The sequence below is a fragment of the Fistularia commersonii genome, chromosome 30 (assembly GCF_037954325.1).
Source record: "Fistularia commersonii isolate RoL2024-O1a breed Wild chromosome 30, RoL_Fcom_v1.0, whole genome shotgun sequence".
In the NCBI taxonomy this organism is placed as follows: domain Eukaryota; kingdom Metazoa; phylum Chordata; class Actinopteri; order Syngnathiformes; family Fistulariidae; genus Fistularia; species Fistularia commersonii.
This window is the reverse complement of record NC_141313.1, coordinates 8,262,018-8,275,135: the sequence shown is the minus strand read 5'-3', so window position 1 is coordinate 8,275,135 and position 13,118 is coordinate 8,262,018. Positions and strand designations below refer to the sequence as shown.

General features: G+C 44.4%; 1 long non-coding RNA gene across 1 annotated transcript; it reads left to right on the top strand.

Moving 5' to 3' along the window:
* The first annotated feature begins 477 nt into the window (after positions 1–477).
* On the top strand, positions 478–4,221 carry LOC147216323 (uncharacterized). The gene is made up of 3 exons (XR_015109158.1): positions 478–524; positions 1,417–1,522; positions 2,721–4,221. It is a non-coding gene; the product is annotated as an uncharacterized LOC147216323 (long non-coding RNA).
* The last annotated feature ends 8,897 nt before the right edge of the window (positions 4,222–13,118 follow it).

Sequence of the window (13,118 nt, the reverse complement as noted above, 5' to 3'; positions counted from 1 at the left end):
GAGGTGGCAGATAGGTGGTGCAGGGGGCCTTGCTTCCACCTCACAGCGAAAAGGTCCCTGGTTAAATTCCATCAGTCCTCCATATCTGCGTGGATTTCCTACGGCTTCTCCGGTTCCCTCCCAAAAGCCAAAAATATGTAAGAGGTTCTTTGGAGACCCTAAACTGCAAAGATGAGTGAATATTTGTATGTCTATATGACGTATGCATGGGAGAGTGAATGTTTGAAAGTCTGTGTTGTTCAGAAAGCATTTGTCTACAACTTTTGCACACTTCTTTTTATGAAGGATTTGTCTGTTTCTTGCTTGATCTAAAAATGAATTAACAACAGCTCCGGTGTAATTTTGTTGGAAAAGGTATTTTATTATGAAGTTTGATATCCGGTGACGTCATTTCCTGTTTAGCCAATTGCCGGTTCCTTCCACCTGTTTCCGATACGAGGTGTGTCAGGCAGACACGCCGCCTTCTGTCAATAAATCTCGTCATTCACAATAAAGCATCGTCGAGACAACGTACAAGTTCGTCGGTATGATATTAGGAATCTTGAAGTTCAAAAAAACGCTGCAGTGTAGTCGAAAAATATAATTTAATACGGTATTTCAAATACGGAAAGAGCTGTGTTTACAGTAACGAACATGCCGTAGATGCGCGAGATCAAAGTTCTAACTTCCGATTATGGCGCATATAGAAATGTGAATTCATTTCTAGCAAATGACTGAACGTCTTTATCATTCATTTTTATTTTTCTGACCACCTGTCACGTCACGTCGCGTCCTGAAGAGGTTCAAGTAAAAGTTCATCCTACGACAACATAGGTCTTCATATTTTGACTAGGGTTAACTTTTTTGGCTAGGCTAGGTTTAACTAGAACACTACAGCCATGTATGAATGACAGAGTTAATGTTTGCATGTTTCTAAATGACATGTGTATGACAATATTTGTGTCTAAATGACGTGTGAATGAGAGTCAACTTTTGTATGGCGCTATATGGAAGTGAATGAGAGCGTGAATATTTTATGTGCCTATATGACGTGTAAATGGGTGGATATCACTATATAACGTGTGACTGGCTGTTTTTCTCTGTATGCGACCCTGGGTGCAAGATCCATGGCACAGATAATGAATGCATGAAAGAAATGGGATTTTTGACCATTTCCTCTGCTGGTGTCATACCAACACAGATGATCCATGAACCGTTGCATCCGCAGCTGCTGTGGCCTCTATTCTAAAAAAAAAAAAAAAAAAAAAGATTTTAAGACCTCCAGTTCTGCTTGAATGTCTGACTAATAGGGACAGAATGCTAAATATGAAAACCAAGACATCCGTACCAAAAATGAGGAACAAAAAACATTTTTAAACAGCACATAGTGTTCTGTGCTAAAAGCTGCTTTTCATTAATTCATTTTTCCTCATTCAGGAGACACTGGAAGTGATTCCGCTGCTCACGTCGTGCCGTTGTTTTACCGTCACTGAATCCTTTGAAGAAATGGCCAACACTGAAGAGGAGACGTCTCACACAGTCGGTATTATTCCGTCTGTCACCATCGCTCCTGCATTTTCTGGTTTGTTACAACAGCGGTAGTTGGTGTTAACTACCCAGCTGGCTGTTAATGACAGAGGTGACGTGTGTTGTCGCTCACCCTCCCCGTGCAGAGCTCAGTCAGACAGCCAAGTGGAATTCAAGAATGTTAATGAAGTGGCTCCTTGTCAATTCTGTGCGCCAGTCAGAGGAAGGGCCGGGTTGAGCGAATGGGATGTGAGCAGAGGGTCTGATGCAGCCCTCTAGAGGTGTTTGATAAATGAGAGCCTTCAAAATATTTTGGTTGCATTCTCAAATCGGATCGAATCTGAGTCAACGTGTTCAGGGCAAGAAAGAAAAGCACTCTTTATATCCGGACGGAGTTGGAGCAGCTCCTCTTGTTCACACTGAGGGCTGCTCATCTACTGTCACATAGAATGGTATACAGAATGGACTTCTTAGGAAATTTCCGAGATATGAGCTGTTACTTAGTCGATTTTTTTGCTTTGTGATTCGAGCAGAGTTACGAGCACACGGGACGAATTTTTGACAGCAACAAGGCCATTGCCACCAACCAGTGTATTTTTTATGCATTATTTGTCAAGATTTTTTTCATTCAAATACATGTAACAAAAAATGGGGGTCTGGAACAGATTGATAGCATCTTATTTCGTAAATTATATTTTATATATATATTCATATAATGAATTAAACTTGTAGGTCAAGCGATTGTTGTTTATTGAACATATAGCATAATGAAGGCATACAGAGGGCAGCATAGTGGTCAGCAATTCCGCCTCACAGCCAGAAGGTCCCTGGTTTGGCCTTTCAGAACAGAGCCACCATTTTCTGTGTAGGTGTCCTATCAGTGTCTACAAACTATGTAGGATGTCAATGAAAGACTAAATTGCACAGATGTGTTATTGGGAGAATGAATGGTTGTATGTCTCAATTTAATATGTGAATGAGAGGGTGAATGGTTGTGTGTCTATAACTGTTCCTGTGATTGACTGGAGTGGTAAAGGTTAAACTCCGCGTTTTGCCCAATGACAGCTTGGATACCCCCCCTACACGACCCAAAATTGCAGGACAAGCAGTATACATAATACATTTATAAATGAATGGATGAATAAATGGAGACTGTCAGTAGGATAGAAAAGGAGTGTACTTTCTGAAGTGTTGCCATGTACCCTGGTGTGCAGGTTGAAAGGCAGCAGACAGATCTTCAGTGACCGAAAGAAGGCGCCAGATTCAGTGATGTCTGCAGCCGGGTCCACTGAGAGCGGCATGTCGGATTCAGAATCACTCGGTGCGATCTCTGTTTCTCCCCTCATCAACAGGGTTTAAGTAACTGTGCCGTGGCCCTTGTCGCCTTGGAAGACACGATGGAAAATTAAACGCCGTCTGCCCGTCTGTCATCCTCTGCTGCAAATGGCTATGTGTGTTTCACTGGAAGCTCAGATGGGACGGCAGCTTCCAGCACAGGGCTCAAAGCGAAACGAACTGCTACGGCGAACTGCACCTATAACAATGCGAGGTTTCGTATCGTCACCATGACAGCAAGCATGCGCTGTTGTCAAATGCTAAATGTCTGGGAAACGGTTTCTTCTTTGGCTTTGCAGTAAACCGAGTAGAAAATAATGCAAGAATGAAAGTCGGGATCCCGACCCCATCTGTAAGGCAATCAGCTAAGAACTGCAATTCGTGCCAGACGGAGACGGGGTTAGGGGCCGGCCACTGGCGTGGTGGGTGACAAGAGAGTGCTTTCATTTCAGCTGAACCAGAAAAGACCCGGAATGGTGAAAATGCAAGCAGTAAGGTGAAAAGAAATATGAGTAATACCCTACACACTGCTCTTTTAAGGCTTTACTTGATTAATGACACATTAATGGCTTGATAGCCCAAAAAATCCTGAGTCCTGGAGCGGCAGGTCCACCAGGTATGAAACAGACCTGCCTGGGAGCTAATGGTCAGCAACCGCTCAAACCCAAAAATCCCCTCATTAAAATCCCTCGGACGCGGAGAGGAGCCCTCGAAGTCACGCTGTGTTTTGGAAATCTCCCAGCTTTAAAGTTTAGCAGGGGGGTTGATAATCCAGGCTCGGAGCAGGAGGAGATGTTAATGACACCTCGGGGCGACAGAAAGCCACTGAGGGGGCTTTTGAGTCAAAGGCCCGGCGTGGGAACATCGCATCACTGGTCTGCAGGAAGTGACTGCAGAGACCGGCCTCATTAAGAACTTTTAACAGCACGTCGTGAGCCTCGGTTCCATCCTTGGCCTAAGCATTAGGGGTTTGAGGGATCTTTTAAAGTATCGTTTTGTTTAGATATTCAGAATGAATTAAGACTTCCGATGCGCTTTGGAAGCACTGCTTTGCCTACATGTAGGGCCGGACTGCTTGTTTGTCTGCAAGTGAGAGGGAGGGAGGGTGAGGGCATGGCAGGCTGTGCTCAGACCATCAGACCAGTCCAGTAATTATATCGTCTTTATATAGCTGTGGTCTGAGACTCATGGACTCAGGAAAACATCTGCAGGGCTACACACACACTCACACACACACACGTGCACACTCTCACAGGCACGCACAAGAAACCAACAGCCTTGCATAAGCTCACAGTTTAACAGCAGGCAAGACATGTAGCTTGTTGTGATGGCAATATTTATTAATTGACACAGCGTTGGACTGACAGCATGCGTGCTGGGCACGAAGGTCAATGCGCCCACCTCGGCGGAGCCGATGACCTATTTTTGGGACAAGAGATGTCACAATATTAAGTCGAGAGGACGGTTACCTCACGGCTGTTCACTGTTAGGTGGAAAGTCCTGCCACAACGTGCAAACGTTTAATAAGTCTGTAACAGTTTTAATGTTTTCAGCACGGTGATGGCGCACTTGTGTGTGCGTGTGTATGTGTGTGTGTGAGAGAGAGCTCTGCGCCGACATTCACAAATAAGTGCGGCGGCGTCGAGGAGCTGCACAATAAAGTTGCGTGTCATTAAAGTGAATTATATCAAAAGGATCTGGACGCCTATCATTATTCTTCCCCAGCGGCTTATTTTCCCCGAGAGATTTATGACTTGGTGGAAACTTTTTCTTTTTTTGCATTTGAGGTTTCCTCTCCTATTGTGGCCCCGACGCGACGCCGATGTCTGTCAGCCGCACACCTGGGACGTCGAAGTCGGGCTCGTGATGCTCCGCTCAGGGCGGGCTTGGATGATACCCCTTCTCCCCTGGGCTCCATTTTAATTTAACTGGCAGGAAAATATTTCTACTGTAAAATCAAGTCAAACAAATCATCGTTTTTGGTTTCCAGGATTTTAAAGAGCTCTCACTGGGGTATGAGGCGATGCCCAACATCACCTATTTCTCGTACCGTGGCACCCCATACAGTCGTTCCACTTGATAAGACGTGTAGCTACTGTACTGTATTCATCTAAGTATGTTTGTCTGGAATGGGGGGTGGGGCAGGTTGTTGAAAATGGGTTGAAAAAAGGGTTTGAATGGCACTAGAGGCGCACTCACGTTAGCCAACGGTGATCGTCTGCGCTGCCACCACCCTTCGAGCAAAGGTGAAATTCCTCCCCCCTGGCATCGGCCTTGTCACGCCTTTCATATTAACACTCAGACCCCCGTTCAACAAATGCACACGTTAGCACTATATCCAAAATTAGTGCTCTGGATTCAATTCTTTGCATTTGTGTGTGTGTGTGTGTGTGTGTGTGTGTGTGTTTGTGCGCGTGTATCTGCAAAGCAGTTGCTGTGGGGAAAACCTGAAGTAAGCATTCTTCTGCACAGTTCAAGGCTCATTTATGATCCAGGGCTAAATGCAGTAATGACAGATGCCTCTGACACGTTGCATCCTCCCAACACACTAACACACACACACACACACACACACACACTAACACACATGCTTATATAAGTCAAAAACCTACAAGGTGGTTTTTTGTAATGGTCAGTTTTCTGTCTGGGCCAATCTGGGATCACAAGAGCCCCGCCTATTGTAGGAATGCTTTGTCTTGCAGAGTCTGTCCCGGCTGACCTGCTGTCTTTGAACGCCTCGCTTTGGGGGCGAGTTTCAGAGAAGAGCTAGTACAGTCTTTAGGGTAAACATCAGGGAGACGGGATAGAGAGAGAGACTTTAACCTCAGGGACCAGTCTCAGGGGAAGAAGAGATTCTTGAGTTACCTTTTACTAAATGCTTGACAATTGGATCCCCCCCCGGCAAGTCATGAAAACAATCCAATTAAATACACACACTCGTTAAATGTGTATACATCAAATGAAAGTTTATACTTTTTCATTATGTATTTCTTGTTATATATCAACTTAATTGCTCTTACACCCCACAGGTCCCTGGTTCAATTCCAACAGCAGGCCTTTCTGTGTGGTATCTCCAAGTTCTACCCGAGTTCTTTGAGGGTTTCCTGCGGGTTCTCCAGTTTATCACATTATATGATTTTTAAGTAATTAATTTGGATTTTATTGCATAGGTATTTGATTCATCAGAAAAGCAAACTTGGTTGGGAATTACAGAGATCAGACGTGTCTTGTAGTCCTTGACCAGGTTTGCACACACTGCAACGGGGATTTTGGCCCACTCCTCCATACAGATCTTCTCCAGATCCTTCAGGTTTCGGGGCAGTCTCTAGGCTATATGGATTTTCAGTTCCCTCCAAAGATTTTCTGTTGGGTTCAGGTCTGGAGACTGGGCAGTCGTCCTGTCTCCTTTGCAGAAAAGCATCCTCAAAGAATAATGTTTCCACTGCCATGCTTCATGGTTGGGATGGTGTTCTCGGGGTTGTACTCATCCTTCTTCCTCCTCCAAACACTACGAGTGGAGTTTATACCAAGACCCTCTATTTTTGTCTCATCAGACCACATGACAGTCTTCCATTCCTCCTCTGGATCATCCAGATGGTCATTTGCAAACTTCAGACGGGCCTAGACACATTTTGGCTTGGGCAAGGGGACCTTGTGTGCGCTGCAGGGTTTTAATCCATGACGGCGTAGTGTGTTACGAATGATTTTCTATTGGACTGTGGTCCCAGCTCTCTTCAGGTCATTGACCAGGTCCAGCCATGTAGTTCTGGGCTGATCCCTCACCTTCCTCATGATCATTGATGCCCCTCGAGGTGAGATCTTGCATGGAGCCCCAGACCGAGGGAGACTGACCGTCATCTTGAACTTCTTCCATTCTCTAATAACGGTCCCAACAGTTGTTGCCTCCTCGCCAAGCTGCTTGCCCATTGTCCTGTAACCCATCCCAACTTAGTGCAGGTCTACAATTTTATCCCTGATGTCCTTACACAGCTCTCTGGTCTTGGTCATTGTAGAGAGGTTGGATTGTTTGACTGAGTGTGTGGACAGGTGTCTTTTATACAGGCGACAAGTTCAAATTGGAGCGGTTAATGCAGGTAATGAGTAGAGAACAGGAGGGCTTCTTAAAGAAGAACTAATAGGTCTGTCGCCATTGTTACTGGTTGGTAGGTGATCAAATACTTATGTCATGCAATAAAAAGCAAATTAATTATTTAAGAATCATACAATGTGATTTTCTGGATTTGTGTGGCCCTGTGAACCCAGACTCTCACCCAATAACAGCTGGGATATGTTCCAGCAGCCTTGAGGGCAGGATAACCTGTTGATATAATTCATGAATGAATGAACATCTATTTTGAATTGAGATATAATTGAAGTCCCAACCCTTTCTTTTCATCTAACCAACATTTTTCTTTCATTTAACTTTTTATGTATTGTTATTACAGCGATGATTATTCATTCATTTTACTTTGTCCAATTCGATCTGAGACGTGACTATTCTATGCCGATAAGTATTGGATGTATGAGTCATTGACGCGTAAGTTCAGTGGGATCAGTGATTGTATTTGGCGCCTCCAGGTTCAGTAAAACCTTCTAAATTGCTCTCAGGAGCAAAGTTGATCTTCACCAGATACAGGGAGGCTTTTTAATGGAAAGACGGAGCACTTAGTGAGCGCAGCCTCGGGGTCTTGCTCCGGCCTTTCACCAGCTGTTTACTTCGATCGCCCCTGGATCTCCCTTGTGATCCAAATGACTGACAAAGCCAAGGCTCGGAGAACTATCTCTGTCTCAAACGCCAGATTGGCAGCTAATCCTGCTCACGGAAGGACGTTTTTGTTTTTTGTTTTTTTGCCGGTATTTATGCTTCATCCCGAGATTATTTAAGGCAGCGGCCACACATATTTCCAGACGAGGTTTGGACGTCTCTGAATGCTCGATTAATGCTCCGGATCTCGGCTATGTGATTCAGATGTGCCATCAGAAGAGAGGAAAGTAAAAGATGAGTAAAGATTACACTCAGTGTGAGGTTGTTTTATCTCTTCCATCTGTTGGGAACTTTAAAAGGCTGGAGAGCGAGTCGGAGCCGTGGCGGTTGTTTTTTTTTTTTTTTTTTTTTTTCCTTTCTTTCTTTTATTCTCAATGCAAAGCAGAGTTGTAAAGGGGATTTAGAGAAGCTGGCACAGCCAAACTGCACTTTAAATGCCTGTCTGGTTTTTGCAATCAAAAGCGCAACCCTGTGGGGACATGTTGAAAGGGAGACCGTACGCTATGGTTTTGTTTTTAAAAAAATGTTTTATCTCGAATAAGGCGACGCATCTGTAAGCAATCATCCTAGACAGCTCGCGTCTTTTCCTTTGACCTCTCCTGAACTCCGAAGTGTGTGAGGAGGGCCAACATCACTGCAGGGCGAAACAAAAGCTGCCTCGTGGTGGATTTCCTTTCAGTAGCATCTGAACTCGACCCTGAAATATGTTCCCCCCACGCAGAAGTTAATAGCTGGATACCAACGATGTTATCACCTCGTTACTGTAGGCTCACCTGGCCAAGCCAGATGACAGGTGAGGTATGGCTTTGAGCAGATCCTGCTCTTGTCTGCGCAAATCATTCCAGGGGAAAGGCAAATAAGCAGAAAACCTGCGGAGTGACAAGAACGAGGACAGAATTACCACAAATAAAACAGTATTAATTTCAAAATAATGAGCTGCTACATAACAGTCAGTTGGTGGCATTTGGCACAAGAAGGCCCTCAGCTGGATTCTGACTGGGAGTCTTTCTGTGTGAGGTCTCCATGATGCGTGGGTGTCCTGAGTTACATCCCACAGTCAAAAATCATGCAGGAGGTTCATTGAAGACCCTAAATTACCCAGATGTAAGAATGAGAGGGTTAAAGGTTGTATATTTCTATATAATGTGTGAATGAGAGGATGGCTGGTCGCACGTCTCTATATTACGTACCTCTACATGATCCCTAGATCCTCTCCATACTTTTTTGGTTTGCAAGCTACTCATAAAATGACAAAGTCCAAATGATTTATCAGCAATGTGTGTGTGAGTGTGTATGCGCGTGCGTGTATGTATTGTTTCCCTTACATAACAGCATGATCATAGAAGGCACAATAAAACTGTGCACACTTTCGGCCATGACCTCAGATTACCTCAATTTTTGGCCGTACTTTGATGACATCTTGCACTGAATGTAGCCCAGCCTCTAACACTTTTCCAAATCTATCAGTCATGGTGGAACGGTATTCGTATCGAGATCTTGGATTTGCTGTACTGTTTGTCAATCAAGCACGTCAATACTGCAGTGGGGATGGATGATAGGCTAACAGCTATTTTAATAACACGCAATCTATCCACACTACTTGTACTGTCATGTATTCTGCAACCCGACTTATGTTGTGCGGTAGTGTTTTTGACCCTGTAATCGACAAGTGACCACCTTGAATGAATGATCAACCGTCAGAAATAGCTATTTGGAACGAGTGAATCGACAGGAATGGCTTTAAACATGTTTTAATGGTTGGCTCCGCTGGCGAATTAACAGCAGCAGAAATCCACAGGAAAAACATCTAAGTTCAGACAACAGATGACAAAGCAAATGTTTTTTGAAAAGCAGCCTCCTCTTAAAAGTCAGGGGGTCAGCCATTTAACTCCTCCCGCACAGACGTTTCCAGCAGATGTTTGAAAACAGTGTTTGCAATTAGCGTACAGATGTCAACGACCAAACTGCAGCCGCTGGCAGATCCCTTTCGCACCTTTCTTTGGAATCTTAGAGTAGATCAGGTTTAGGGTTAGCGGCCGAATAATGACTGCAGGGAACTACAAACAGCCACGTCTCCCCTTGAAACATGGTGTTTAAAGCCACACGTGCCAAACAACTACTGTGCACACCAGAAGACATGGACACGTTCACTGCCGGTTGCTGAGAGTCTGTTGAAGATGGTTTCCATCAGAGCGTGCTAACACACTTTTGCTTTCCTCAGTTGTACACAAATGAAGACACTCGGCATTTCAGCAATGCGATGTTTGACAGTTTCTTCAAATACATCTGGAGCTGGAGTTAAGACTCAGTCACGGCCTGCTTTCAGACACACTGGAGACGTTTGAGGCAGGGAACCATTTTGGGGCCAGAAACGGGAGGATGCAATCAATTCTGAACATCACATATTATATTGATATTATGTATGTAGATATATTTTAAATCATTGTTATTATTTTGATTCTATAAAAACCGTGGCAAGGTTGCTAGCGCTTCTGAATTGGATTTTGACCGGGGGCCCTGCTAACTGGAGTCTCCTCCAGTTTCTCAGGTTTTATATATGTATATATATATATATATATGTATGTTTTCTCCAGTTGTCCAAAAACATGCAGGAGGTTCACTGGAGACCCTGAATTGTCAAAACATATAAGTGAGAGAGTAAATTGTTGTGTGTCTCTGTATGGCATCTAAATAAGAGGGTGAATGCTTCAATCTCTTTAAATGTAGCTTTGTGATCCACTTGCACCCCTAAGTGTGGGACGAGGGGTCTGGATAATGAATGAATGAAGGAAGGGATTTTTATTTTTTGATACATATTCCTTGTTCGCAGTTTTGAATTTCTCCGCTCTGAATTAAATTCAGACTTGAAAGTAAAATTATGGGATTCGATGGCTGAATAATTTTGTAACTGACTCCTTGCTCTAGTCATTGTGACCTTTTCATTTATCACTCTTAGCATAGCGATGTGATTTGAGTTCCAAAAAGAAAAAAAAATGGGTCCCTTTGCTTGTCCGAATGCACTAACAAAGCCAGGGGGGAGAAACTGGCACCGAGTTTTCACAGTTCCATTATGGGCAGTTTTTCAGACAAGTAATGAAGCCGGCGTACCTTGCGGAGAGCCAGCGGGAGCTGAGCGACTTTGAAACCCGGCCAGTGGAAAAGAAAGTTTAGAAGGTTTCCTTTGTTATGTAACAGTTGCTTGGCTCTATACTTTTCCTGAAAAGGTACATCGTCAGCGAGCCAGGGCCCACCTACCGTCCCTGAAACACTTCAATATGTTCGTTAAAAACTACACAATTGAAACACTTACATTTTAAAAATCCCACTAACAGGATATTTGCGTGACATCACCGGCGTAGAATTGTGAATTATCGCATTCCATAGGGTGAGAAACCCGTCGGAACATGTTTATTAAGGCACCGACAAACACATGCGCACACCACATTGAAGTCTTTATTAGATCTGGCTCTGGGGCCTTTTTTGGGCTTTGCGCGTCCCACGAACAGCAAGTACAGGGAGGGGGGAAGGGGGCACACACACTCTTGCAGGTGCATCGCGAAAGAAAAAAACATGCATCATGAAAATAGCTCGCCGGGCCGTAATGAGAAGGTAATGATGCAGTGATAAAAAGGTGAACTCCCATCTGTACCGCGGACGGGAGCGATCAGGCTCGGCGATACACTGGCTCATTATGGGCTTGGCAGGCCGGGCTGGCTAGGTAACCCGTAGTTACCCGGGCCTGGAAGTGAAGGCTGCCATTATCCTTGATGCGTGCACGAAGCAAAGGTGGAGGGCGGGACATCCAGAATACACAGGTGGCCCTCGCCAAGCTGCTTATTACTGCTCTTGAATTATCCCCTGGAATTAGGGAACACTTTCTCCCCTTGCAAAGCACACCTCTGGGGGATAACAATGCAGAGACACTCTCATCTCATTTTATTGCGCGTTTAGGTCATTTGTCGTTAATGAATGCCCAGCATCTAATTTTTCACATTTAAACAACTTTCCTCATTTAAAAATACAAGATCCTTTTATGATCTCATAAAGCTCCTCCAAAGTGCCGTCACTTGCATGCCATCAAATAGCCTCCTGCTCTAAATATGTGCCACGAGACATTATTCCCATGAGTAATGTTTTCCAACACAGCTGACAGAAACTCCATTAAGTCAGGTCTTGTTTACTGGACCAGACTGGAATGATTTATTCCAGGTCTGGAGTCATTTCCAGGCCTCGGAGTTGTTGTCGTGTCCGCAGACTGTGATGGTTCATGACACGAAATCAAAGGACCGGTGGATGTTCTTCAACTTTGCCATATTTCAGTCAATTTAAGTCAGATTTAATTTCCAGCGAATGGCACCGAGTCACAACCCATTTCCATGTAGAGCAGGTCTGGACCACCGCTCTTTGAGATGATCAACAGGAACCCAACAGTCCACCATCAGCAAGGACTTGGCGACAGCAGCAAGGACACCCAGAGCAGATCCTCAGGTGGCTTTCTGCCTGGACCGTCCGTTTGAGATAGAAAGAGAGAGAGCGGGAGAGAAGGACAGAGATAAATGGTCTTCCTGAACGTTCCTGGTTTGATTCCCGGCTCCTCCTAGTGTGCAGAAGTGTTATTGAGCAAGACACTGCTCCCCTGGTGCTGGTGGACGGTAGCCTACTGCTCATGGTTCATCCATGATGGGTTAATTGCAGAGAACAAATTTCCCCACGGGACAGGATAAAGGAATAAAGGATAAGTTGTAAATTATAATTATTATATACATTTATCTCAAGTCTCTTTTTTCCATAGTATTCTTGATTGAGAGCTTTTACCGAGTTGTCCGAGATTAAACGGAGAGGCTGCTGCTTCTGATCCCTGAGAGTAACCTGACCTGACGTTTAATAAAGTATGACACATCCATCAGTCATCACGTTTTTTTTTGTTTTTTTTTTCTAAGGCCTGGCCAAGGCGACATCCCATTCGATAAATAAGACATGCTTTGAAGGCTTCATCGGGAAAATAGTTTGGAATTCTGTCCTGCAGTTTGTCCCAAGATAAAGAATCATAGCAAAAAGTCCTCTTCAGCTTCACACACACACACACACACACACACACACACACACACACACACACACACACACACACTTGAGTTTTGCAAAAGGGGGTCTGTTATACCGTCAGCCCAACATAAGTTTACTTGTTCTAATGAAGAATCTTGATGGACACGAGCAGGGTTTTAAGTTAAGAAGAGCTCAGACAGAACCTTAAGTCTTTGAGCAGAAGGTAGGAGCTGGAAGTGGCGTTGGAGAATATGACTCGGGTCAGGCAATAGTTTCCCTGCATGTCTGATACAAGACTGCTTGTTTGGATCGTCAGAATTTTTTAATCCCCACATCAGTTCAGGTTGACCGGATCGTTTCTGAAAATTCCAACATCCACGTCTCTGTCTGTCTGTCGGGAGTCGAGACGCGCTGTACTTGTATTAATAAAAACCTTCCTTTCGCTTTTGGGAATGATGAGATGTCAAAG